The sequence below is a fragment of the Cynocephalus volans genome, chromosome 3 (assembly GCF_027409185.1).
Source record: "Cynocephalus volans isolate mCynVol1 chromosome 3, mCynVol1.pri, whole genome shotgun sequence".
In the NCBI taxonomy this organism is placed as follows: Eukaryota; Metazoa; Chordata; class Mammalia; order Dermoptera; family Cynocephalidae; genus Cynocephalus; species Cynocephalus volans.
The window spans coordinates 35559514-35564883 of NC_084462.1; the positions used below are offsets into that span (position 1 = coordinate 35559514).

At 38.4% G+C, this 5370-nt stretch overlaps 1 pseudogene; it reads right to left on the reverse strand.

The window, feature by feature from the left end:
* Positions 1 to 2658: 2658 nt before the first annotated feature.
* On the reverse strand, positions 2659 to 3967 carry LOC134372520 (histone-binding protein RBBP4-like; annotated as a pseudogene).
* Between the last annotated feature and the right edge of the window lie 1403 nt (positions 3968 to 5370).

Here is a 5370-nt window from a genome sequence, read left to right on the forward strand (position 1 = left end):
GGCAGCCTCAAGGTATCTTGCATCTTCCAGCCCTAAGCAAAAGACTTGTGGTGACCCTTGCACAGACTTTTTCTCACCCCCTTGCACATTTTTCTCCTCTCACATCTGTGTCTGCTGTGTGCCCTGAATTCTGATCTATGTGTCCCCCCATACATCTTAACTATCATGCTTTGCTTAGATTTCAGCTTTTGCACCAGGTTCAGGAATCTGTCCTCAGGCAGAAAAGTGGGGCAATTATGGGCTCACAGCTAGAGTTTACTTTCTTTTATACTCCCCCCCCCTCATTTTATGGTTGTTTTTAGTAGTAGAGTGAGTCTAGTACAAGTTACTGCATTACGTGTAGTAGTGGAAGTCTTGACCATTAACTCCTAAAATATTGCTTTTTGCTCCATTCCCTCTCTTCTACATCTAGACCATCAGTTTACATATGTATGAGAAATTCTCACCATGTCCCCTTACTCTTTTGTTTGTTTCCTATGCTTTAATCCCTCATTTTGTTTAAACCTGGATTGTATTTGCTGACTTCTCTTTCAGTTCACCAACTCTCTTCAACTATGTCCAGTCTGCTAAGTCTGTTAATTAAGTTCTTATTCAGTTATTTCATTTTTTCAGTTCTAGTATTACCATTTGGTTATTTTTCATCAATTTTTGTCCTCTGATAAAACTCTCTCTCCATTTTGTTCTCTATTTTCATGAACATGTTTACCAGAGTTTTACAAAATAATGTGTATCCAGTAATTTTAATATCTGGATTGAGTATAAATTAGTTTGTCTGTTCTCCTCTTGGTTCTGTTTATTGCTGTGCTTGGTTATTTTATATTGAGTGTTGGAAATTGTGTATGAGAAATTGTAGATGTTCAGGGTGAAATTCTCCCCATGACAGAATCTTTTTTAGCTTCAGGTAGGCAATTTACTTTAATTCTTATAGAGTTTGGTTAATTGTAGACCGAGTTTTTGCCTTTTTCGGGCTTCTTTATTTCATATTACTCAAATGCAAGATATATAACCCCTGGGTTATTTACAAGACCTCCTCTTCCTCACCAGAATCTGAACTCTAGGTTTTGTATATCCAGAACTGAAGGATGGCTGGCAGTAGGAGTCTTCTCTACCCAAGGATCATTGAATATTTTGAAGGAAATGTAGCTTAGATTTTTTTTTGGCTCACTTCTTTGTACTTCACTCTCCACATTCCACTAATAACTCTGATCCCCAGGTGTTGTCTCACCTGCCCCATGTGTCAGTACTGCTTTCTGCTAACTTCTAGACTGTCATCCAGCAGCCCTTAAGAACTGGTAAATGTTTTCAAGGAAAAATGATGTAGAATCATTGCACATTGTGCATGTCATTTAGCATCCCCTATTTGGGGGATTTTATTTCCTCAAATCTTGGCTGTATTGATTTCTCTCTGATGCCTTCAAGCATACTTTTGTTGTATATTATCCACATTTTCTGATGGTTATTGGTAGCAGGATTGTTCTGTTTTCATCTGGGTCCTCATAGCCAGAAGTAAACACAGCCTTCCATCACTTTTACGGTTTTGTTTTTGATATTTTGTCATCTTAGTTCTACCATATCTCTATTTTCTAGTTACTTGATGTTTGCTTTGAGATTCCTAATTTCTTCTTTCTTCTGCAGTTTATCTTATTTTGTTAATGTTCATTCCATGTCTTCAGTGGTATACTTATTTTCACTTCTCTTTTTTTAATAAGCATTTCACCCTATGACTTTCATTTTATTTTGTGTAGAAAAGCATTTCGTCCATCTTAAGCACTTACACAGTTAGTCATGGAGAGTAACAGGCCTGCTGGTGAGACAGGTCACCCAAAAAGCAGATGGCATCAAACTAGTGGGCAAGGACTAACTGCTGAAAAAAAAAAGCAACACTTGCCAAGGATTAATTTAATTTTAAAGACAAATACAAGCTATCAATTCATTATTCTCAACCTGACAGTCTATTTGTGATATAACTGTTAGCTATAAACATATGTCTTTACAACTTGGTGGTCCCAAGTTTAAAAAAACAAAATCAAAAACCATTTCAAGAAAGGAAAGGAAAGAAAAAAATATGAAACAGCTCAAGAAATACACTAATGAGCAAAATAGGTGAGGAAAAAGGAACATGTAGTTTTGAATTAACTGAAGAAATCAAGAAGAGACCGGTCTGTACAGGAAAATGTGCATCCTTGAAAGTTGAGTGTGAAGATGTTAGAATAGGAATCCATGTGACTTGAATGTTTTGTATTTCCTGAAAAAAAGTGGCATTGTGCAGTATTTATACTTCATGGCTCACACTATTCAGTTGCCTCTGTTCCTTACTCACTCTGCCTCCACTTAAACGAGTCTGAAAAACTTGGGCATGTAGCATAAGAAGAAAAATAACCACACATAATATTCTCCAAGAAATGTGGCTACTTTAGACCTGGGTTTGTTACTAGAAAATTCCTGAAGAAAATTTAAATGTAAGCCTGGCTTTGCTGAATCAAGTCTGTCAGTTAATATTTAGAACACATCCAGTGTTTGGGTTAATAGCATTATCGGTGGTACCTATTATAAAAGGATAGCCAAACGAAGTCTGTGTGTCTCCAAACCAGTGTTGAATTAATCTCAGGCTTGAGAGGGGAAAAAGGGGAGTCTAAAATCATGAGAAGTGCAGACATATCAGGACCCTTGTCCTTCTGGATCCACATTTCCTTCAGCGTCATCCTCCTTAGTATCATCACTATAAATGTTCTCTGCCAATTGCCACGCCTGCATGGCATTGTCTTCAGATACAGAACAAACTACCCAAGGTTCATAGGGATTCCAGGAGAAATCAGATTATCTTGGCAGTGTGACCACCATGAACAACTCTGGTGGCCCATCTTCTGCATCTTCTGAGGTTTGTTCCTCTCCAATTTTACTTAAATCTCAGACATTCAGTCTGAGATCAGTGCCACTGGAAGCCAAAATAGTCTCATTGTGAGGTGACCACTGAACCTGGAATATTTCGTCCTTATGTGATTTGAAGGAATGCAACTTAAGTTTCAGATTTTTCAGATCCCACAAGTCAACAGTCTTGTCAGCTGATCTGTGGCAAGAATGAACTCACTGTAAAGACTGAATGATAAGCAGTTCCCTTCAGCAGTGTGAGCATCAACTGATGGCTTGGTTTGGAAGTACTGTTTGAAAGAGTGTCCCAAATCACAAATTTCTGATCATCAGCAACTGACCCAAACAGAGACTTGTGGAGCCGATGCCAGGAAACATCTACTACTGCTGTGTGCCCTGTAAAGATGGTCTTCACATCCACCCCTCTTCCTTCCTTTGGAACGGCACTGATGACCCATAGGCAGGTGGTACGGTCATCTGAAGCACTAACTGCCCACTAAGATTTGGGCTCCAAGAGAGCCCATAGCCTTCCCTCTGATGTCCACGAAGACGCAAGTTTGGGTTGCACTTTCTAGAAGAGTCTGGCTTAGAAGGACGTTTTGTATAGTTGAAAACAAGAACATCACTGGATGGAGTCTCTGTTGCAATGATGTGAGGGCTCTGGGGAATGTAACGGGCCCTGTTTACTTCTCCTTCATAGTTGACCTTGATTTCTATTTCAGCTTTTCCACTAACCAACCCCAAACCTCCAAATTCTCCTTTCTCACTGTTGTGGTGGGACACATCAAACTGAGCATCACTGTTACGGAGCTGCACACTGGCTGTCATCAGGTGGTTGTGTTCATCCTTGTGTGTCCTCAGGACAATGAATGAATGCTGAAAACTTTTTTCTCTTGTCTGGTTACATCTGGAAGCCACTGTGCAGTTAGGTTGGGCCACTCCAGAGCATGGGTCACCACTAAATCATAAAGAAAAAGACTGTTCTTTTTCCATATTTTGTATTCATCGTTGATTGCATGTCTACTGCACCATCAAAGTCTTCCTTGTTGGCCAGCTTTACAGGTGGGGGTGTGGGGAGGGGACTCCTGGGGTTGAGCATTGCAGGAGAGTGGGGGGGCTGTGGGTCTATGGCTTTTAATCCAAATATTTAGTTAACTCTATTTTGTAGAGTCTCATATTTTCTGCTTTTAGTATTATTCTGTTCTACATATTATGAAATTTTGAATTATGTTTTATCTTTAACGCATGAATTGCTTGAGAGGCTTTTCTTTTCCCATTGATGAGGGCCTTTTGTGGGGGTGTTGTAAAGTTAAGATCTCTTTTTATTGTGTTGTGACTAGAAAATGTCTCTGCTCTCTCTTCTTTTGGAATTTATTGAGGTTTGTTTTTTGTGGCTTCTATGTGCACATTTTCTGAGACTTTCATAAGCATTTGAAAAGAAGGCTTATTTTGTGTTTACAGAAGGAAGCATTTACCACACAGCAATTACAAATACCTTATTAGTTATCCTGTTTAGGTCTTCATAATTACTTTTTGTTCTGGTCTACCTGAACTGCTATGGATTGAGAGAGCCAAAACACAGTCTCCTATGCCTATTTTTTTCCCTTCTATTTCTGTTTATAGCATGTATAGTTTTTGAATTATGAATAGTAATGCATGTTATTTGGTGCATGACTGTTCAATCTTCACCATAAATTGCACAATTTAGCATTATAAAGTGTTTCCTTTGTTTCATTCAAGTGTTCTTTTTCATTGGATTCACATTTTTAAAATATTAAAATTGAAAAAAGAAGCTATCCCTTGCTTTCTTCTTATTTGCCTGGTATACCTTTGACCATTTATTTCAGTCCATGCTTTCTAAGTTTTTTTTAAGCTTCAGGTTTTATGTGTATGTGTGTCCTATTTCTGATCATTAGAAGGCTTGTATTTTTGTTGTAGTGATTGACTACATGTTTGTTACTTTATATATTATTCTTATGCTCTTACTTCTTTAATCTGTGTTTCTAACAGTCTTACTGGCTTTTGTGGAAGGGAAGATCTGCCTTTGTGCAGGACTGTCACAAGCACTGCGTGGTATTTTACATTTATTGCCTCATCCAGTAAATGCCAATAATTAAACCCCAGTTATTATGATTTCCAAAAACATCCCCATATATAATCAATGTTTTCTAAGCTGGTTGTACTCTTCTTGGTTGAGAAATATCCCTGTAGAAAACAGACTGTGCCTGGCTTATGATTTTTTGACTTTACAATGGTGTGAAATTGGTCCGTGTTCAGTAGAAGCCCTGCTTGGGGTACCATACAACCATCTGTTTTTACTTTCAGTACCGTAGTAAATGAATTACATGAAATATTCAACACTTACTATAAAATAGGCTTTGTGTTAGACGATTTTATGTCACTGTAGGGTAATGTCAGTGTTCTGAGCACGTTCAAGGTGGCCGGGGCTGAGCCGTGATGTTCGGTAAATAAATAGATAAGTGAAAGCTGGGTGGGCCACAT